The 24,096-nt window shown below is 38.6% G+C and overlaps 1 non-coding gene and 1 pseudogene across 1 annotated transcript; one reads left to right on the plus strand and one right to left on the minus strand.

The window, feature by feature from the left end:
* The window catches only part of LOC129639930 (melanoma-associated antigen B3-like), a 92,001-nt pseudogene that overhangs the window by 5,185 nt on the left and 62,720 nt on the right, over positions 1–24,096 (minus strand).
* On the plus strand, positions 4,051–4,123 carry TRNAC-GCA (transfer RNA cysteine (anticodon GCA)). The gene has a single exon. It is a non-coding gene; the product is annotated as a tRNA-Cys (tRNA).

A 24,096-nucleotide genomic window follows, 5' to 3' on the forward strand; every position in this document is an offset into this window, starting at 1 on the left:
TATCTGAGATATGCGCACATTTCTAAAGGAAAGGAGCAGTCCAATATGGTTTTCTGCTATTTTGACCGAAGTTCTCTGACACTGCATAGAGAGACGATCTTATTGTCACTATCATCTATTTCTCCTCCTTATTGCTGTCATTTCCTGAGGTAGCCTTCAAGGCTTTGTGCCTGACGAAGTGTATTGGAATATATCCAGAGTTCTTACTTTTATCCCAAGATACTTTTGAGTGTTAAGGAACACAAGTTCTGCTTTAGGCCAAGAGGAGTATAACAGTGTCGGATCTAGAGGAATTCAGAGAGGAATCTAATTCCAGGCCTATCAGTCACTAGTGTTCCCCAGCAAGGGCTCACTGCCTGATGCACCTAGAAGCCAATACTATGGAACAGGCTTTTGAGAGAAAAACTTTATTTCAAGGTGGAGTGGCAAGAAGACGTGAGGCAGGGCTCTCAAATCTGTCTCCTCAACCCAGAAACTGGGGTAAAATGAAAGGGGTTAGGGGAACTGCAAACTTGGAAACTATTTGGCTAGTCTTGAATTAGTTCATGGAAGCTATTCATGTTGCTAGAAGCCAGATTTTCCGTATTGAAGGACTTCATACAGTTCTCCCCTGGCAACATTCCTACTCTGAGAGTTCCACAGACTGAACCCTCTTGGTTCTGCAGTCATCCTGGAAACATAGGCTCCTTTTTGCACATGCATAGTGCTGCCTCTAAAAATAACTCAAGGGTTGATTAATCAACAACCTGTTTTAAGAAGGCAAAACCACTTTAAACGGCTCAGTGTTTTATGTTTCAATCCCCCCATTTCTCTTTGTACATTCTTCAAGCTTGTGGGAAATCATCCTCAATTTGGTTAATGGTTCTCAAATTGTATAAAAAATGATAATCCCAGGTCCAAGATTTTTGTACCAACAGGACTGGAGTGTTATATAAGCATTGACAAGGTTGGATAAATTGGTATTTAAGAAAGGTGATTATCAGAGGCTTTGCTTCCTTCACATGTCTCTTTATAGGCTATTGCTTTAAATTTGGAGTTTTGGTGCCTGGATGGAATTTATTACTATTAGGTCAGCTGTCTTGGCTCTTCCTGGCCACTCATCAGTCCTAACTGAGCTCTGCAGTTGACTGACCGATTTCTTCCACCCTAGTGCTCAAAATAGTTTACATCTTGACCAGCAGAGAGCCTGGACCAACTGTCTTTAACCAATGCTTGCTGCCTCCTGCCAGCCTTCATGGATTGCAGCCAACATCAACCAGCACTCTTATTAGGAAATTGAGGTCTCTGGATGACGCAGAAATGTTGGCTTCCCCTGGAAAACCCTTGCATTCATGGGAGCTGTAGGAAAGGCATCAGGACTTATCTATCTTGGCTCAGAGCACTTTGTTACTTTCAGAAGAAAAAGGGGAAAACTAGAGGCATCTCTCCTTAATTTAGGACCCAATTCCATCTCCTAGTTTGGTTTCTGGGAAGAGTTGGCTGTATGAATTCCCTGGAAACCACTGAGAAGAATGGACAGTCTCAAGGTGACCAATTTGGATTTGAGGGTTCACTTAGAGAACCCTGAAAAGTTTTCCTTTAGAGGTGGCTGTCATACCATAGCTTGAGAGTCACACGTGCTACCCAACTTCTAAGGAATTTGTCCAGTTCCATGACTGGAGCCCATTTGGTCTGAGGCTCCTAATATTTCCACCCGCCACGTGCTGAGGACGAGCTTGTCTACTGAAGACAGGCCCGTGGAATTTCAGGCTCTGTCCCACTCTCCACCTTGAAAATCTTACCTAGTGAGGAGGAGGGTGAAAGAGTTATTGCATCACATTGAAGAAAGTGAAAGAGGAAGCTGACTTAGACTCAGGCAGAGCTGACTTTCAGAGAGCAACTCAGGAGAACACATGTTAAAACACTGATTTCCGCACTTCCTTTCTGAGCATGCTGAGGTTTAATCTTTCTGGTAGATGACCAAATCATTTTACCCCTCCAGCAGAGACTACAGACATGCGAATCTAGATGTCTGGGCAATTTCCAGGGGGAATACATTCACCACAAGTCCTCTATGTAGCCCATGGCCTTTAGCGCCACAACCAATGGCTATTTCTCCTGGTAACATTTGATTTTTAACATCACACACACACACACACAAAAGCAATTCAATTCTAACTCCCTGCTATTCTGGCTGATACAAAAGAGGACTAGACGTTTTAGTGAGGAAACACCAGAATGTGTCCAATTGTATAAAATTCCTCTAACATGGGCTCATGGTATGTTCTTCTGCGGGGGGAGAATTTTCCTGCATTACACTCCCTCATTTTACCTTTATGCTCACACCACAAGGTAATCAGGGCTGGTTTCATTAAGAATACACTTGTGTGAAATTCAAAGGATCATAGGAGACTACTACAAACAACTATATGCAAATAAAATGGACAACGTGGAGGAAATGGACAGATTCTTAGAGGTACAGCCTTCCAAGATTGAACAAGGAAGAAACTGAGAATGTGAAGAGACCAATGACAAGTACTGTAAAACAGTGATTTAAAATTTTCCAATAAAAAGCCCAGGACCAGATGGTTTCACAGGTGAATCTATCAAACAGTTAGAGAAGAGTTAATGCCTGTCCATCTCAAACTCTTCCAAAAAATTGCAGAGGAAGGAACACTCCAAAGGTCATTCTATGCGGCCACCATCACCCTGATAGCAAAACCAGGCAGAGAAACACACACAAAATGACAGGCCAATATCACTGAAGAACATAAATTCAAAAATAGTGAATAAAATACTATCAAAGCAAAAAAGAAAGTCTCTTCAATAAGTGGCACTCTGGAAACTGGACAGCTACATGGAAAAGAATAAAATTAGAATAATCTCTAACACCATACACAAAAATAAACCCAAAATGGATCAAAGCTCAAAATGTAAGGTCAGACACTATAAAACTCTCAGAGGAGAACCTAGGCAGAACACTCTTTGACAAAAGTTACAGAAGTACTTAAAAAAAATTTTTTTTATTGAAGGATAAATTCTTTACAGAATTTTGTTGTTTTGTCAAACATCAACATGAATCAGCCATAGGTATACATATATCCCCTCCCTTTTGAACCTCCCTCCTATCTCTTTCCCCATTCCACCCCTCTAGGTTGATACAGAGCCCCTGTTGAGTTTCCTGAGCCATGCAGCAAATTCTCATTGGCTGTCTATTTTACATATGGTAATATAAATTTCCATGTTGCACTTTCCATACATCTCACCCTCCCCTCCCGTCTACCCATGTCTTCAAGCTACTTTGACTTCCACCTTGTTAAGGAGGAAATATTTAATCTTTGTTGATGTTAACAGAAGTGAAATTTAGCCTTTAGTATGTAATCAAAACTAATTCCTGAAATCACTCTTCTTTTTGCAATCATGGAAACCATGATAGCTCTTTCAAATAACAGGTTTGATGTTCAACTGCGATGCCATTAGTTACTGCATAACACATAATCAGGTAACTACTATGGATGTTTATTATGTTGTCATAAATTCTATTTTTTCTCTCTGTGCCTGGATACCATTCTTTCAATGTATTTTATCTCACATCTCTTTCTAACTCTTATATGTAGGAAATTTTATGCTTTAGAAGAGTGAAAGTGATTTTGTGGTCATTACAGCACTGTGTGGCTCTTTCAATGGGTAGACATTTAAAAGTTTGTTCTATTAACTGTAGGGGAATTTTTGAACCAATCGTAATTTCAATTTGAAATACAATTTATAATATCTAACAACTGATACTCTGCATTGCTTGTGATATAAGGAATGCATTCATAGTTATATTATTGACTATTTTATGAATACCAAATGTGTATACCAATAATAAAATGGGGAAGATAAAAATATATATTATAGGTTAAACTCAAAGTGGATATGTATCTGTATTTTAAGCATAAATAATATTTTACAATTTTAGGGAAATTTGGGGAGAGGGATTTTTTTTCCCTATATAATGTTAAATAAATATGTTTATATGTATATGTTCATGGGTGTGTATAAAATATATAGTTTGTATACAAGAGGGCTTCCCTGATAGCTCAGTTGGTAAAGAATCTGCCTGCAATGCAGGAGACCCAGGTTCGATTCCTGGGTCAGGAAGATCCCCTGGAGAAGGGAACAGCTACCCACTCCAGTATTCTAGCCTGGAGTATTATACAGTCCATGGGGTCACAAAGAGTCAGACATGACTGAACAACTTTCATATGCAAGAAATTGTTTTAAGGATTAGATTTTACATATGTATGTAAATAGAGACAAATTTTCTTTACCGTCATAATTTTTATCCTTATTTCTGTTTCTTGCTTGCTAAAATTACTAAACACTTACTATTGTATATAATCATGAAGTAAGTTTGTATTTTTCATCCTGAAATAAATGAAATTGTCATTTGTTTTCAAAATAATTTTAACATTTGTCCAAATAGTTTACATAAAGGACAGTGGAATTATCAAAGTATAGCTTGTAATTTATAGCTAAAATTAGCTCCACATATGTACAAAGAAATAAATTGTAAAACATTATTAACATGACATAAATTGCAAAGAATAATTAACATGAAAAAAATTGCTAATAGAATATGGTCTATCAACCATGGCCAGGAATTACAAAAACCTCTCACTTTTTCCAGTTTGATGAAAAAGTGAAGAAAACATCAGGAGAATATTCTCATAGGAAATACTAGGTTGGCCAAAAACTTTGAATTTTTCCATAAGGTTAGACTCAACTGAACTTTTTGGCCAACCCAATAAATACATACACGTTACCTGATATAACTTTACTTATCATGGTACATATCTGAACTTCCCAGGTTAATAAAGCAAGTCTATAACTAACATTGAAAGCATTTATTTAGTATCAAAAAGCACTGTATGAAAAACTATCCATTGTTTGAGAATACAAACAATCAGTTTGATCAAATGGTCTCTACTCATAATCTGTCTTTTAGGGAAGGCATAAAAATACACAAAAAAACAACAACCACAACTATAGCAAAGACGTCTGCTCCTTGATTTGGCCAATTGGTAAAAATCATCCCTTGATGATTTAATTATGGCAATTTAAGGCTAAAGATTCACAAAGTGAAAAGGAAAATGATACTATAATTGAGGAGTAATTGATAAGCTATTCAACATAAATTAAATTCCTAAGAACCTATTCCTTAACTTCAATGTTCAGTTCAGTTCAGTCACTCAGTCATGTCCTACTCTTTGCGACCCCATGGACTATAGCACGTCAGGCCTCCCTGTCCATCACCAACTCCTGGAGCTTGCTAAAACTCATGTCCATTGAGTCCATGATGCCATCCAACCACCTCATCCTCTGTCATCCCCTTCTCCTCCTGCCTTCAATCTTTCCTAGCATCAGAACTTTTCAAATGAGTCAGTTCTCCACATCAGGTGGCCAAAGTATTGGAGTTTCAGCTTCAACATCATCCTTTCAATGAATATTCAGGACTGATTTCCTACAATGAATATTCAGGACTGATTTCCTTTAGGATGGACTGGTTGGATCTCCTTGCAGTCCAAAGGACTCTCAAGAGTCTTCTGTAACACCACACTTCAAAAGCATCAATTCTTTGGCACTCAGCTTTCTTTATAGTCCAACTCTCACATCCATACATGACTACTGGAAAAACCATAGCCTTGACTAGATGGACCTTGGTTGGCAAAGTAATATCTCTGCTTTTTAATAGGCTGTCTAGGTTGGTCATAACTTTCCTTCCAAGGAGTAAGCATCTTTTAATTTCATGGCTGCAGTCACCATCTGCAGTGATTTTGGAGCCCCCCCAAAAAAGTCTGCCACTCTTTCCACTGTTCCCACATCTATTTTCCATGAAGTGATGGGACTGGATGCCATGATCTTAGTTTTCTGAATGATGAGCTTTCACTCTCCTCTTTGACTCTCATCAAGAGGCTCATTGGTACTTCTTCGCTTTCTGCCATAAGGGTGGTGTCATCTGCATATCTGAGGTTATTGATATTTCTCCCGGCAATCTTGATTCCAGCTTGTGTTTCATCCAGCCCAGCGTTTCTCCTGAGGTACTCTGCATATAAGCTAAGTAAGCAGGGTGACAATATACAGCTTTGACATACTCCTTTCCTGATTTGGAACCAGTCTGCTGTTCCATGTAACTTTGCATAAAATGCCATAGTTCTATGTTCCGTTAACAGTGAGACATAGAAACAAAAACATCAGTTAAAGTGTATTCCACCTCAGAATTAGAAAAAAAATGCCTTTTTAATTTTGTATTCATAGGATTCTGTGTGTCTTTAACTTAAATATTTTCTTTGTGTGCACAAGTTCTCATTAAGGCTTCCCAGGTCACGCTAGTGGTAAAGAGCCCACCTGCCAATGCAGGAGACATAAGAGACATGGATTTGATCCCTGTGTTGGGAAGATCCCCTGGAGGAGGAAGTGGCAACCCACTCCAGTATTTTTGCCTAGAGAATCCCATGGACAGAGGAGCCTGGCAAGCTGTATAGTCCATAGGGTCACAAAGAGATGGACATGACTGAAGTGACTTAACATAAGATTGTTCTTGTGACACTGGTATACCACCCAATATGGAAGATTAACTTTAGGCCAAATGCTTGGAGTAGATAACAATCAGAATAATTTAATATCTAAAAGTTTTCATCAATTCTTCAGTATAGAATAGTTCTTGACTTCACTGTGTTTTAATGATTTGGATTCAGCTACTACATGAAGCAGGATCAAATGGATAATTGCATCAACTGGTTGAGTACATCAACAGCTTAAAAACTGATTGCATTATTTCTGGTATTGTGATAAAAGGTCATTTTAATTTAAAATTTTTCAGGTTCAGATAGTTTTTTTTTTTAATCTAACTTTTCATTACTGGGCCAAAAACTGAAGTGCTCTGTATTTTTTACCCTATATATCATTGCAACCTCAGTGCCTAGTACAGTGTCTGGCAAATTATCTACAAAAAAATGTATGTTCATTGAAGTGAGTTGGGTAAATGATAAAATTACAAAGTGATGGTAGCTCAGAAAGTAAAGAATCTACCTGCAAAGTGGGAGACCCAGGTTCGACCCCTGGGTTGAGATGATCTCCTGGAGGAGGGCATGGCAACCCAATTCAGTATTCTTGCTTGGAGAATCCCAGGGACAGAGGAGCCCCAAGCCAGGCTCAGCCACTGCAAAGTTAAACATGCTCTGAAGACTGGGTCTGACAAATTCAAGGACAACAAACAAGGCATCATTTTCACCATTGCTGACACTTCTCGCAAAAACAGCACAGACTAGCCTGGCTACTTCTGCAGGACTTGGTAATGATTCAAGACCGGTTGAAGAAGAAGGACCATCATCTTGTAATCTGTCTCTAAGGTCTCCAGGAGAAGGTTTGAAACCTACACTCTGGGAATAAGCAAGCAATTCAGGGCCAGGATAGCTCTCATCTTAAATTATTTTCTATGTTACTCAGCAATAGAAAGTGAGGGGGAAAAAAGGTTGATTCTAACTTGGACCCAAACTGTATCAGAACCCACCACCACTGACCACGGGTAAATTCTGGATAGAACAATATATTCCAAATCTCTATCTTACAACTGAATAAACTGAAGTTTATATGAGTTGTTGTACTTGCCAAGGTCACATAGCCAGTAGGTTAGCAGAACTTGGATTTGAACTCAGATCTGCCTATTGTTTACCCTCTGGCTATGGTAATATTTAATACCTTTGTAGTAAATATGCTATAGTTACAATTGTATAGAGATGAGGGATGAAATTACTGAAATTAGTATGCTATAACAAAATCAGTGTGGTTGATGTGCTTTAAAATTTTACAAATTGTCCATAAAGTTTAAATATTCATCCATAGTATGTAACACATCTTTCCATCAATTTATCTAGCTATGGATCTATATTCATATATGCATTTGCCTAGTTTTTATTACTTATCCTCACTCCTCTTCCCACACCCTGTCTCCAGATGGTATTTAAAAGACAGTCTGTGACAATAAAACATAATTTTAAAAGGAAGCAGATCTAGATCTGAATCCTGACTCTACCATCTATTAGTGTATCTTTGTCTTGAATCAGGAATAAAGGTTGTTAAATGAGATGACACTTCAAATATTTAGCATAGTATGTATGTAATAATGAAGTTTTTTTAATGAAGTCAAATTCAGTCATGTGTCATTATAACAACACAGAAACTAAGCCAAATGATATGATAAACTACTTTGATGTCATGCGAAATGGTGGGTTGGATGAAGCACAAGCTAGAATCAAGATTGCCGGGAGAAATATCAATAACTTCAGATATGCAGATGACATCATCCTTGTGGCAGAAAGCAAAGAGGAACTAAACAGCCTTTTGAAGAAAGTGAAAGAGGAGAGTGAAAAAGTTGGCTTAAAATTCAGCATCCAGAAAACTAAGATCCAGTCCCCACACTTCATGGCAAATAGATGGGGAAACAATGACTCTATTTTGGGGGCTCCAAAATCACTGCAGATGGTGACTGCAGCCATGAAATTAAAAGATGCTTGCTCCTTGGAAGAAAAGGCTATGATCAACCTTGACAGCATATTAAAAAGCAGAGACATTACTTTGCCAACAAAGGTCTGTCTAGTCAAAGCTATGGATTTTCCAGTAGTCATGTATGGATGTGAGAGTTGGACTATAAAGAAAGCTGAGCGCTGAAGAATTGATGCTATTGAACTGTGGTGTTGGAGAAGACTCTTGAGAGTCCCTTGGACTGCAAGGAGATCCAACTAAAGAGTCCATCCTAAAGGAAATCAGTCCTGAATAGTCTTTGGAATGGCTGATGCTGAAGCTGAAGCTCCAATACTTTGGCCACCTAATATGAAGAGCCAACTCATTGGAAAAGACCCTGATGCTGGGAAAGACTGAAGGCAGGAGGAGAAGGGGACAACAGGGGATGAGATGGTTGGATGGCATCACTGACTCAATGAATATGAGTTTGAGCAAGCTCCTGGAGTTGGTGATGGACAGGGAAGCCTGGCATGCTGCAGTCCATGGGGTCACAGAATCAGACAGAACTGAGAGACTGAATGGACTTACTTTGGTGTCAAATGAAGTGAAGTGAAGTCATTCAGTCGTGTCTGACTCTTTGCAACCCCATGGACTGTAGCCTACCAGGCTCCTCTGTCCATGGGATTTTCTAGGCAATAGTACTGGAGTGGATTGCCATTTCCTTCTTTGATTTTAATCCATTTTTTAGTAAGAAAAAAAATCTAACTTTTAGCTTCTAATTATTTTTATTGGATTTACTGTGGCTGCATCTATAGGGACCAATGCCTATAGAAAGGTGGCATAGTGACAGGAAATTCCATTAAAAGAACAAGATTTAGTAGCTCTTGCTTTCTTAAAATGATTTACCAGTCATAGTAATGCAGATTATTTCTCTTTGAATTAGTTATTTTCTCCTTAAACCTTTATTTACAGAACCTGAAGAAATGATGGGCTAACTAATATCATGCATTTGACATTTCAGTATTGGGCCAATATGGATCTCAGTGAGACTGCTCATTGTCTTTTTGGGGGGATGACATTAAAGCAGAATATTGTTTTGTACTTTGTTCATATGCAAGAACTGAAACTATTTTGAAGTTCAATCAAATTTCAGAATATATCATTTAACAGCTTATTTGCTTATATAATTGTAATGAATTACTAGTTAAAATATTCTGATGAGTCATTTTTAAAAATCATAGTTTGACTTTGAGTCTAAGAATTTAGTTGCTTGCTGCTCCAGTTTCTATTTCAACTTACTTTACATACCCCATTTGGACTGTACTTTAAAAATCCTTATGTCACATAAATGCCTTTTATTTCTTTTCCTGTCTGACTGTTTTGGAAGACAATATGGTCTTCTAATACTATGTTAAGTAGAAACGGTGCGAGTGGACATTCTTGTCTTGTTCCTGATTTTAGAGGAAAAGCTTTCAGCTTTGCACCACTGAGTATGATGTTAGTTGCTTGTTCATTATAAATGGTCATTATTATGTTGAGGTATGTTCCCTCTACACTAACTCAGTTGAGAGTTTTTGTCATGAATGGGTGATGAACTTTATCAAACACTTTCTCTGCATCTGTTGAGATGATTATGTGCTTTCATTTTGTTAATGTGGTCTGTCACATTGATTTTCAGATATTGAAACAAGCTTGCATCCCTAGAATAAATTCTACTTAATCATGGTGTATGATATTTTAATTGCTCATTATAATTTGATAATATTTTGTTGCAAATTTTTGCATGTATATGCATCAGAGATATTGACCTGCAATTTTCTTTCTTTCTTTTTGTAGTGTCCTTGTCTGGTTTTGGTATCAGGACAATGGCGGCCTTGGAGAATGAATTTGGGAGGCTTCTCTCTTCAGTTGTTTGGAAAAGTTTGAGAAGGATAGCTATCAACTTTTTATATGTTTGGAAAAGTTTCCCTGAGAAGCCACCTGGTCCTCGACTTTGGTTTGTTAGGAGTGTTGTGATTACTGATTTAATTTCAGTACTAGTAATCACTGTGTTCAGATTGTCTGTTCCTTCTTGATCCAATCTTGGAGGAGTGTATGTTTCTAGGAGTTTATACATTTCTTCTAGGTTGTCCAATTTGTTGGCACATGACTGCAATATTCTGATTATTTGTATTTCTGTGATATTGGTTATAATATCTCCTTTTTCATTTCCTATTTTGTCTATTTGGGTCCTCTTTTTTCTTAATGAGTCTGGCTAAAGGCTTGTCAATTTTATCTTAAAAAAATAACAGCTCTTGGTTTCATTGATCTTTTCTTTCTTTTTTGTCTCTATTTTATTTGTTTTCTCTGATCTTTACTATTTCCTTCCTTCTGCTGTCTTTGGGCTTTATTTGTTCTTTGCCGGGAGCCGGCATATTGCATATAGAGTGCATATTGCATATTGAGTGCAGCACTTTCCACAGCATCATCTTTCAGGATCTGGAATAGCTCAACTGGAATCCTATCACTGCCGGGAGCCAGTGTGAGGAACTCCGCCCATGACAAAGGTCATGAGGAAGGAGGCTTGGAATATGCAAAGGCGGGATCAAGCCTCAGGAGTCCCCCTGGAAATTCTCGAGCATCTACCCCCAAACCAGAGTCTGCCTACTTTCTGCTTTGTGCTTTTACCTACACCTCTGACTTTACGGGGGGCTGTCTCCCACTACCTCTCTCTGAAAAAAGAGTTAGCTTACAGCTCCAGTTAATAATTCTTGGATGTGACAGTGTTTCAACCTACAAACTCCTTTGGAAATCCTCTAGCCTGCCTGAATGGGTTTTTCCGGCCACATGTGATTGTTCAGAGCCTCCCAACTGTGAGAGGCAGGAGATGTTCTAAACTGCCTAAACACAGATTCTTTTGAGTAGTTAAAAGATTGATTAGAAATTGTATTGGTGAAGGGTTTTTCACTTGTTGGGCCAATGTTTGCTGCTAAGTCTCCATACTCCTTACCTACTGTGTCCTTGGCAGTGTATTGATTGATATAATGGGTGTATAGAAATGTAAAATGCAGCGTTGTCCAATGCTTTTTGGAAGGCTGGCGCCTGACTTTGGAATAATCACCTTTAGAGAAAGATAAGTTTCTTAAAATGTTAACAGGCCTCCTGGCCAGAAGATGATGTCTATCACCTGAACTTTTGCATATGATAAGTTTACAGGAAAAAAGCCTGGCTTGCTGCATGACTCTACCCCTTCCCCCATTATCCTCTATGCATAACTTAAGGTATAAAAACTACTTTGGAAAATAAAGTGCGGGCCTTGTTCACTGAAACTTGGTCTCCCCATGTCATTCTTCCCTTTAACTTCCAGCTGAGTGTCCATCTGGAGCGCGGATGTCCTCTGCGACCATTTATTTGCCTGGGCTTCTAAGACCCACTCGAGAAGGTGTCTAAGGTGGGGCACCTTCCGCTATTCGAGAGGGCGCCTGCGGCCTCCGTGGTCAGAGCTAACCTGGTGTCACGGGTTATATTGATTTTCCGCGTAAACCAAGCCACTCAGCTTCTTTTCTCCACTGAATTTCCTCACTGAGCTATCCTTATTCTATTACTCTTTATATCTTTGATGAATAAATAATTAAATAGGTCGCCGACGCCGTCCCCGCTTCGAATACCCTGGATCAGCCGGGGCTGGACCCCGGCAGGTGGCGCCCGAGACAGGTGATTCGAAGGTAGGTCCCCAACCCTTTCCCCCAGTGTTGAATTTTAGGGACGGATAGGACCCCACTCAGGGTGCCGCGGACCCCCCTGTAGGATAGACAGGGCGAGTAGGAGTGGGAAGTGTTGAAAGTGTTAAAGAGTTAGAGAGAAAAAACGGTTTCTGAAGTTAAAAGGCCAAAGAAAAGCCTAATCTTTTGAAAGCTAAAAGCTTTATCTTCTACAAGTGTTGAAAGTGTTAAAGAGTTAGTTAGAAAAAACGTTTCTGAAGTTAAAAGGCCAAAGAAAAGCCTGATCTTTTAAAAGCTAAAAGCTTTATCTTCTATTATACTTAATTTTCTGACATGGGTAACACTGAAACTAAGAATGGCAACTCTTTATACAAGTAATCTTGAAACTGTTAAAGAGGCTACTGTTAATTTAGATACTTGGGTGAAGGTAAAAAACAACTAAAAACTTATCCTATAAATATGATTAAAAATGTTCTAGACCCTCGTCATGAGGCTGTGGGATAGCCTATGGGAGAGGCTATAGCGGTAGATGGTAGTGGGTCTCCACCTTCTGCGCAGATCATATTTTCTGCCATTGACAAAAGAAAGGAGGGAGACTGTGCTCTACCTCCCGAGGAAGGAGAGGGCTTACAGGACGCTGTGGCCGGGCGCCCTGGCGAGCCCCCTCCCCCTCTACACAAACCTTTAAAAATTTATCCAACAATTTCTGATTTAAGGAGACTACCCCACCTCCGCTTGCACCTCCCAGGGCCTAGGAATTCCCCAGTTTACATCCAAAGCCTCCCAGACAGAGCATTGCCTAAGGTTGAAAAAGATAAAAAAGATTTCTTTTAAACAAAGGAGCTTTTTAAAAAATACACAATATACAGAGCCTGCTCCTTGCACAAAACCCCCTCAGGGGGGCCTCACCCAATCAAAAAAAAAAAAAAAAAAGGTGAAAAAAAAAAAAGGAAAGAAAATAGAGAAAGATCTAGAGAAAGAGCTAAAGAGTGAAAAAGAGAGGAATGGAGAAGGAAGGAATCAGGAAACGCATCAAGATAGAGAAAGGAAGTTAAAAAAGGAGATACAGAGAAAAAGATAAAAAAAAATTATTAAAGAAGAGAAGAGGGTAAAGAGAAAGAAACGAAAGAAAGAAGGGTAGCGAAAAAAGAAGGGTGAGAGAAAAGTGAGAAAGGCAAGAAGAGAGAGAGAGAGACAGTAAGAGACGCTGTGACCAGGTGCCCTGGCGAGCTCCCTCCCGCTCTGCGCAAACCTTTAAAAAACAAAAAACTTATCCACCACTTTCTGATTTAAGGCCATCGCCGCCGCCTCCGTTTGCGCCTTCTAGGGCCCAAGAGTTCCCCACTTTGCCCCCAAAGCCTCTCAAAGTGTTGCCTAAGCCTGAGGAAGAGAAAAAGTTTTTAAACAGTGGAGCTTTTAAAACAAGACTGCATGCACAATATGCAGAGCGTGCTCCTTGGAGAAAACCCCCTCAGGGGGGTCTCACCCAGGCTAAGAGAAAAAGGGGGATTTAGCAACAATATTAACCCTTGACGAGCTGGTTACTCCAATTCCAATGGGAGTGGCTGGCCCCCTACCTGAGGGCATTGTAGGACTTGTGCTAGGGCGTAGCTCGCTTTCTTAAAAAAAAAAAAAAAAAAAAAGAAAAGAAAAGAAAGAAAGAAAGAAAAAAGAAAAAGAAAATTTTGGTGGTGCATGGTGTAGTAGATTCTGATTATATTGGAGAAATTAAAGTTTTGATCTCGCCACCTACCAAAACTGTGCAAATTAATAAAGGTCAAAGAATAACACAGTTTTTGCTTTTACCTTATCAGACAGGAAAAAACTTGACTTCTCAAGCTAAGAGCCACAGAGCATTTAGATCTAGTGATCTAGCCTTTTGGGTGCCAGGAAATTACAGCTCCAAGGCCTTTAAAAGATCTTTTAATTCAAGAAAGTAAAATCTCAGGGCTATTAGACACAGGAACAGTCGTCTCTTAACATTGCTGGGAAAGACTGACCCAGCTCCTGGCCAACACATACTACTGAAAATGAGTTGGTGGTATTAGAGAAAGTGGTATGCGGGGTGGGAATGCTGTAGAGAAAAAGGTGAGGGAGAGTTTAAAACCTTGAAGAGTAGTGAGTTCCCCGTTGCTGGAAGTATTCAAACAAAGATTAGATGGTTGCTTGTCATCTAAAAAGCTATAGACCAGATTTAGTTTACAAAACGATAATTGGAGAAGCTTATAAAGATGTTGTGCAACACCTCTTTACTTGCTTCTCATATTTAGGTGCCAAAAGTTTTGAAAATTGATAATGCCCATTTGAAGATTGTTTACTAACTTTAAATGATTTCCAAAAATTATTAGGGGACATTAATTGGATACGCCCACATTTAAAACTGACTACTGCAGATTTAAAGCCTTTGATTACTTAAAAAGCAATCCTAATTCCAGTTCTAAGAGAAAGTTGACTAAATGAGACAGAGTCAGCTCTTGTTAAAGTAGATGAGACTTTAAATGATCAGTTAATTAGGATTAATATTACCAAAAGATGAGATTAAATTATTCTTGCCACAAAACATACACCTACAAGGCGCTTGTGACAAAAAGGCCCATTGGTTCCATCTATCAGTGACCCCAAGAAAAATAGTTTTATCTTATCCCAGCTTGGTGGCACAATTAATTATAAAATGAGGAAAAAAGAAGTGTAGAACTTTTTAGAAAACAAGTAGCAAATATAATAATTTCACTCAATAAGGATCAACTGCAAGTCTTTTACAAAATAGTGATAATTGGCAAGTTGCCCTGATAGATTTCAGGGGTCAAATTTTGTTTCATTTGCCCTCTAGCCCCCACAGTAGTTAAAAGTTCAAAAATGTTAGATTGGCAGTTTGAGGATACCTGTGGAACTTTCCAACCCTATGTAGTTCCTATACTCTTCTTTACCCTATGGGGGAGGGAGGTGCTGTCTCAAATAGGAGATACTCAGAGAAGGGTTTTCTCAATTTCTTAGTTATCAACAGGCGGTACAATTAACAATACTTTATATGTTGTTATAAATACATAATATAAATATATTTGCATAATTACAGTTTGCCTAATTAGGTATGGGTGTAAATAAAATATAATAAAGGTATACCTAATTCTATTATAGATCTATACTTAATTAATTTGTATATAAATTAATATGTATGCTATATATGCATATTATATATATACTGTATAATTAAATATATATTGCAGTAATATAATGTGTGAGTGGCTGATATTAATTGGTATAGATTGATGTGCTGTGATGATATATGTTCTATATACCGTATAATTATATTATATATGTGTGACATGTATTATTGCAGTGCATTGGTTTGTGTTGGTTGGTATTAGCTGTGTACGTGTTGTATTGCTGTAGTATATATATTAATTAATATATTAATTATAACGATTAATTCAAGTATATTGATTTATATATATGTCAATAAGTTTATACTTGTTGCCATATATAAATACATATATAAATACATTTTGCATTTAGGTATATCTATATACTAAAATGAGATAAGGAGGTTATACATTTATTATTTAAATTTATACAGAGACCTAAACTAAGCATTAGACCTAAATTAACATATCTCTAAATTTATGTTGTTAAAATGTAAATTTTAAAAATTAAAAAATTAAATTGACAACTGCTTGACAATTCCTTTGCCATAAAACCCCCATAGGTGTAATTGGGGAAGCCAGACAAAAAATTGGTTTTATGGCAAAACGGCTCCCTAGAGTGGGTCCATCTTCCCGCTCAAACTAAAAAAGTAGCGGCTTCTTATCTAGGATTGATAGCTACTTTGATATTAAAGGAAAAAAGTGGAACATTGAATTATTTGGTAAAGAGCCATCAGAAATTGTAATTCCATATAATAAAGAACAACTTGATGTGCTTCTAATGTTTGATAAAAATTGGCAGATTGCTATAGGAAACTATTTTGGTCAAAATTTTTGCATCATTTACCTTCACATGCTTTGCTGAATTTTATATCCAGACATCCAGTTAATTTTCCTGTCAGATATAAACAATCTCCTGTTCCAAATGTTCAAATAGTTTTTACTGATGGGTCAGCAAATGGTAAAGCTTTCGTAGTTACTAAAAATCACCAAAAAGTTTTAAAAACACAAAAAACTTCAGCTCAAAGAGCTGAAATAACAGCAGTCATAGAGGCTTTTGCTATGTTTGCAGATGAGGAATTTAATCTTTACTCTGATTCTCAGTATGTGGTCAGGCTGTTTCCACATATTGAGACTGCTGTCCTGCCCGAGAACAAAACTACCATATTTCATTTGTTAACTAAATTACAACAACAAATTTAGAAAAGGAATGAAATATTTTTCATTGGACACATTCGGGCTCATTCCGGATTGCCTGGCCCTTTAAATGCCTTTAATGATTTGGCTGACTTGTTAACCAGAAATACAGTGGCTGCTGTGATTGAGGAGGCCAGAGCCTCTCACTCATTTCATCATCAATACGCTACTGCCTTAAGATAACAATTCCAAATTCCCAGAGAGACTGCTCGAGAGATTGTGCGTTCTTGCCTACACTGCCCCACTGTTTATAATAGTCTACCTATGGGAGTTAATCCTCATGGTCTCAAACCTAACGTACTCTGGCAGACGGATGTAACTCATGTCTCTTCATTTGGAAAACTGTCTTTTGTTCATGTAACTGTAGATACCTTTTATCACGTTATTATTGCAACTGCTCATACCGGAGAGGCAGTTAAAGATGTGATACAACATCTCTTTACTTGTTTTTCATATTTGGGCCTGCCAAAAGCTTTGAAAACTGACAATGCTCCTGCTTACACTTCTAAGTCTTTTCAGAAATTTTGTATAAAGTTTCAAATTAAACATAATACAGGCATCCCTTATTACCCACAGGGACAAGCCATTGTTGAAAGAGCACATCAAACATTAAAAATCCAAATTCAAAAACTAAAAGAAGGGGAGTTTAAGTATAGTTCTCCCCATCAAATCTTGCAACATGCTCTTTTCGTAATAAATATTCTAAATACTGCTTTCGGCCGGAACTACTGCAGTGCTTTGTCATTGGTGCCTGGAGCAATTAAATGCAAAACCATTAGTCAAATGAAAGGACCTCCTCTCAGGACAATGGAAGGGTCCTGACCCATTATTAACTAGCGGTCGAGGATGTGCGTGTATTTTTCCACAGAATGCAGATTCTTCAATTTAGACAGGCTGATTCGCCATGTTGCAGTCCCCCAGACATCCAGTTCCCCCACTGCTTCGATCACAGAAGAGGAGCCCGCCAGAAGGGGAGGCAAGATAAACATCGAGATCCCGGCGAGACCGACGGGGCTGCTGCAGCGCGAACTCCAACCAGAAAATAATTCTACTTATTCTGATTTGGCTTGTCTACCCTCTTCTTATGTTTTTCTCTTTACCAACGATTCTGGAAAACTTAATGTACATGTGACTTTAAACTGGTGGACCCAATGTAGTGACCTGTGAATAATGTATGCTCTCATCTTGTTTAAACCCTCAATATAATGTTTGCTCCTTTGTAAGTGTTACAACGTCCACCTTATCTTATAATGTAACCACTTATTGATATAACTATAGTCTTGCTGTATTACAACAACTTCAGGATTTAATGCGATTGCGACGATTTGTGGGCTTACTTATTTTAGGAATATCAGCTTTAATAACCGCAATTACTTCTGTTACTGTGGCAGCAATATCATTGACTCAACAAGTGCATACTGCCCAATATGTTGATACCATGTCTAAAAATGTTTCACTAACTAGCAAGACAGGAAGCTATAGATAGGAAATTAGAGATGAGAGTAGACGCCTTAGAAGAGGCAATAATGCATATTGGGACTGATTTACGGGCTTTAAAAGTGAAAATGGCTCTGTCTTGCCACGCTGATTACCGGTGGATATGCATGACATCTTTAAAGGTAAACGAGACAGATTATGAATGGGAAAAAATCAAAAATCATATCTCAGGTGTTTGGAACAGCTCTGACATTGGCCTGGACTTAGGGAAACTTCATAATCAAATACAGACCCTGAAACACTCTTGACTGGATTTTACCGCAGCTAATGACTTTTTTCACACCTTCTCTAACTTTTATTTCTGGAAAAAACATTCTGTCTAATCTTCTCATAATCATTCTTCCTTGTATTGTCAGGATTCTTTGGCAGAACATTCAGAAGCTCGCGACTGAGCTGCATCTGGCTGTTTTAAGAAATAAAAAAGGGGGAGATGCCGGGAGCCGGCATATTGCATATAGAGTGCATATTGCATATTGAGTGCAGCACTTTCCACAGCATCATCTTTCAGGATCTGGAATAGCTCAACTGGAATCCTATCACTGCCGGGAGCCAGTGTGAGGAACTCCGCCCATGACAAAGGTCATGAGGAAGGAGGCTCGGCATACGCAAAGGCGGGATCGAGCCTCAGGAGTCCCCCTGGAAATTCTCGAGCATCTACCCCCAAACCAGAGTCTGCCTACTTTCTGCTTTGTGCTTTTACCTACACCTCTGACTTTACGGGGGGCTGTCTCCCACTACCTCTCTCTGAAAAAAGAGTTAGCTTACAGCTCCAGTTAATAATTCTTGGATGTGACAGTGTTTCAACCTACAAACTCCTTTGGAAATCCTCTAGCCTGCCTGAATGGGTTTTTCCGGCCACATGTGATTGTTCAGAGCCTCCCAACTGTGAGAGGCAGGAGATGTTCTAAACTGCCTAAACACAGATTCTTTTGAGTAGTTAAAAGATTGATTAGAAATTGTATTGGTGAAGGGTTTTTCACTTGTTGGGCCAATGTTTGCTGCTAAGTCTCCATACTCCTTACCTACTGTGTCCTTGGCAGTGTATTGATTGATATAATGGGTGTATAGAAATGTAAAATGCAGCGTTGTCCAATGCTTTTTGGAAGGCTGGCGCCTGACTTTGGAATAATCACCTTTAGAGAAAGATAAGTTTCTTAAAATGTTAACAGGCCTCCTGGCCAGAAGATGATGTCTATCACCTGAACTTTTGCATATGATAAGTTTACAGGAAAAAAGCCTGGCTTGCTGCATGACTCTACCCCTTCCCCCATTATCCTCTATGCATAACTTAAGGTATAAAAACTACTTTGGAAAATAAAGTGCGGGCCTTGTTCACTGAAACTTGGTCTCCCCATGTCATTCTTCCCTTTAACTTCCAGCTGAGTGTCCATCTGGAGCGCGGATGTCCTCTGCGACCATTTATTTGCCTGGGCTTCTAAGACCCACTCGAGAAGGTGTCTAAGGTGGGGCACCTTCCGCTATTCGAGAGGGCGCCTGCGGCCTCCGTGGTCAGAGCTAACCTGGTGTCACGGGTTATATTGATTTTCCGCGTAAACCAAGCCACTCAGCTTCTTTTCTCCACTGAATTTCCTCACTGAGCTATCCTTATTCTATTACTCTTTATATCTTTGATGAATAAATAATTAAATAGGTCGCCGACGCCGTCCCCGCTTCGAATACCCTGGATCAGCCGGGGCTGGACCCCGGCAGTTCTTCTTTTTCTAACTCTTTAAGATGGCAGGGTAGGTTGTTTGTGATTATTCTTGTTTCTTGAAGTAGGCTTGTATCTATAAACTTCACTCACCAAACTGCTTTTGCTGAGTCCCATAGTTTGAAAAATTGTGTTTTTATTTTCATTCGTCTCAAGGTATTCTCTGATTTCCTCCTTGATTTCTCTACTCATTCATTGTTTTTTATTAGTGTATTCTTCAGTCTCCATGTATTTGTGTTTTTTTCCTCTTCCTTCCCGTGATTTCCAGTTTCATGCCATTGTGGTCAGAAATGGTGCCTGATTAAATTTTAAATTTGTTGAGATTTATTTTTGTGACCTAGAATGTGATATATCCTGAAGGAAGTTCCTTGTGCACTTGAAAAGAATGTGCATTAAGCTGGTTTTGGATGGAATGTCCCAAAGATAGATATCTGTTAAGTGCAACAGGTCTGATGGGTCATTTAAAACCACTGTTTCCTTACTAACTCTCTATCTGGATGACCTGTCCACTGATATAAGTGGGTGGTTAAAGTCCCCTACTTTTATTTATTGTTGTCAACTTCTCCATTTATGTCCATAATATTTGCTTCATATAAGTGTTCCTATATTAGGTATGTTTATGCTAATGAATGTTACATCATCTTTTCGTATTGATCCTTTTATCATTATATAAAGCCTTTCTTTGTATTTTATTACAGACTTTGTTTTAAAGTCTACTTGGTCTAATATGGGGTTTCCCTAGTGGCTCAGACAGTAAAGAACTGCCTGAAATGCAGGAGATCCAGGTTCAATTCCTGGGTCGGGAAGATCCCCTGGAAAAGGGAAAGACAACCCACTCCAGTATTCTTGCCTGGAAAATTCCATGGACAGAGGAGCCTGGCAGGCTACAGTCCATGGGACTGCAAAGAGTTTTACACGACTCAGAGACTTCACTTTGTCTAATATGTGTCTTGCTCTTTCAGCTTTCTGTTTACTCTTATATGGAATATCTTTTTTCATCCCCTCACTTTAATTTTGTGCATATCTTTAGCTCTGAAGTGATTCTCTGCTATGAAGCATACAGATGGGTCTTATTTTTTATCCAATCATCCACCCCAGGCCATTGAAATTCTTAACTGAGAACTACTTAGGATTTTAATATGCATGGGCATTGCCCAATTCTAGTTAGTATGCTATGCCGAACTTAGTTTCTTGATATCCTTTAAAATTATACAAATTTTAAATAAAATGTAATTATTCATACTCAGAAAATGTGTTCATCTATATTTAGTATATATTCACCTATCATTATTTATCCATACCCCTAATCCCTGGGCTTGGTGGGATTTAAAACTACAGACATTAGTTACCCTGAACTTGAATATTCAAAGTTAAGTTTACTGGAAACTTCCTTTTTTTCCCTCTTTGTTTTCTCAGTCTGTTCTACTCAGGTTCTCATTTCCATTTATGTTACTCCTCTTGACTGTCAACTACTTCTCTACTATTTGTATAGAAATTTATCAAGTACTGTCAGCTTTTTAATCTCTTTCCACAATTTCTTATCACTATCTTCTATTTGTTCCATGGTATTTAGGGCCTATTAGCACTTTCATATTCCCTTTCTTGTATTCTATATCCTAATTTTCTCTATTGCTATTAAGCTCAGCTTTCTTAACACGTAATATTAGAAAACTGCCATTGTTCCACATAGCTACTAGCTAAACTATGGAGAATCATACTTTTACAGCACAGCAGGCTAGTAATGAAAACCATTTGCAATGACTCTTTAAATGTTTCCCAAAATTATGCTCTTTTATTTGGATAAATCATTTTGGTTACATAAGTGGCTCAGAAATATGACATTATTTAGTTGCAAAGGGATTTATTTTTTAACAGTGCAGCAATTACATCCTAAAATAACTATTATTCAATCTATTCCACCAGTCTTGGGAGACTAAGCAGATGTCAGATATTCTAAAATATCTGACTTTAGGTGAGTTTTGGATGTTACTGTGAAAGAGGAATTTTGAGATCTGTTATATCAGAGGATGCCAGTAAGCTATGTGCTTACATAATGATGGCAACAGCTCTCAGAGGGGCATCTGAAGCATAATTGTCAGGTCAAAGAATAATACTATTTTAGAACTAGATGAGGAAATTTAGAAGTCATATCTCTATTCACTTTTTAATAGGTGAGGAAATGAAGTGATCCAAATAATTAGAGGACTGCCTGAGATCATGCATCTAAAGCACACCATAGGAAGATCTCCAGACTTTAAATGATCATTCCACTAAATTGGCTTTACTACACATCTTCCCACTCATGTTCCACATGTACTGCTTTTAGAGAGACAGAGAAACTTGATAGCACATTTCAGTAGAAAATGCGTGGATTTTTGGGTTAGGACAATCTGAACTTGAAATTTTCATAAGCCAAAAAATCTTCACCTGTTTACATGGTATCCTTCAGAGTGACTGGAATCATTCTCTACCTGTTTTTCTTGCATCATCATTCTCCCCCTCCTGCCTTCCATTACACTGGATCATTCTTATCAGCATTCAAACATGCTGTCATTTCTGCCATCCAGAAAGAAATCATTTTTTACTCCACATCTCTCTCCAGATACATTCCAATTTCTTATTCACCATTTATGAGAAAACTATAAAAACTGCACAGAAGTTTTGAGATACTGCCTATACCCAATTATTTTCTTCCCATTTTCCTTTGAACTTGCTTCACATAGGCTCTCTGTCCATCATTCCATTGACACAGCTCTTGTCAAGGTCACCACATCAGTCAACTATATAACAAGCACAGACTCTCCACCAACTGCCTATCAAAATCAACTGTCTAGGAGGCCGTTGATGGGCACATGTGGTAGGCTGGACAGCTCTAAGCCACAGACTGGGTATGGGTCTCCAAGGGTATCTCATCCTCCTCGGACCAGCAGGCTAACTAGACCATGGTCTCCTCATGGTGAGACAGAAGGGCAAGACAAATGGAAATATACGTATCTCAGAAGGCATTAAAAGTGAAAGTCGCTCTGTCGTGTCCGACTCTTTGCAACCCCATAGACTATACATTCCATGAAATTCTCCAGGCCAGAATACTGGAGTGGGCAGCCTTTCTCTTCTCCAGGGGATCTTCCCAACCCAGGGATCAAACCCAGATCTCATGCATTGCAGGAGGATGCTTTACCAGCTGAGCCACAAGAGAAGCCCAAGAATACTGGAGTGGGTAGCCTATCCCTTCTCTAGCAGATTTTCCTGACCAGGAATTGAACTGGGTGTCCTGCATTGCAGGCAGATTCTTTATCAACTGAGCTATCAGGGAAGCTCTGATCTCTTTTCTGTGATCCTTCAGCCAAAACAAGTAACATGGCTCGAAGTTCAAGATCAGGGACAGAGACATACTTTGCCACTAGTGGGAAGAACTGAAAAGTCACAAGGAAAAGGACATGGGTAAAGACAGAGCTGAAAAACTAGAGATGAACAATGTTACTATACCACTGTCACTAATAAGCCCCGCAGTACTAAATCAAATAGTCAAATATAAATGCTCATCTATTTTAAATATTCAGCAGCATGTGACATAGTTGATCACTACTTCCATGCTGAAACTATTTTTCCCCTTGACTTGTAACTCACCCCATATTCCTAGTTTTCCCACTTCCTTCTCACTGGTTTTTCCTTCTATGCTTTTTTGGTTCTTCTTTGTCTTTTTTTACATTGGGTACCCCAGGAATCAATCTTGAGGCATTTTATCTTTGCTCTGGTTTATCTTTCTCATGGTCATGGCTTAAAAACCATCTACAATATTTAACATCACTTAATTTTACACTTTAAAATGGTTAAGATGGTACATTAAATGTTATGTATTTTTTTTACCACAATTAAAAATAAAAACAAAACAAAAGCCCATTGATAGACTGATAAATCATATATGTGTATCCTCAGCTTGTATGTCTCCCCTTAAAGTCCAATGTCATATATCCAAATATATCCAATTGTCCAATAAAAATCTGAAACCTGATATATTCAAAGCCCAACTACCGATCTCCCACCAACACAAACATGCTGTTCTAGGTACTTCTCCCGCCTCTGTGAGTGGCAGCTACATATTTCGAGTTGCTCAGGCTCAAAACCTCTTTGGTTATCCTTAACTCTACTTTTTCTCCCATATCCCACATCCAATGTATCAGCAATTCTTGGTTTCTTGGTTCTACTTTCAATATATCCAAGACCTGAGTACAACTCTCCACCTCCGACATGCTGTCCCTTTTTTCCCAAGTCACCTTCATTTCTGGTCTGATTCATTATAACAGCCTTCTATTTGATGTCCATTAACACCATCTTCCTCCACATCTACTCTATTCTCAACATAGCG

This window comes from Bubalus kerabau, chromosome X (genome assembly GCF_029407905.1).
Source record: "Bubalus kerabau isolate K-KA32 ecotype Philippines breed swamp buffalo chromosome X, PCC_UOA_SB_1v2, whole genome shotgun sequence".
Classification (NCBI taxonomy): Eukaryota; Metazoa; Chordata; class Mammalia; order Artiodactyla; family Bovidae; genus Bubalus; species Bubalus kerabau.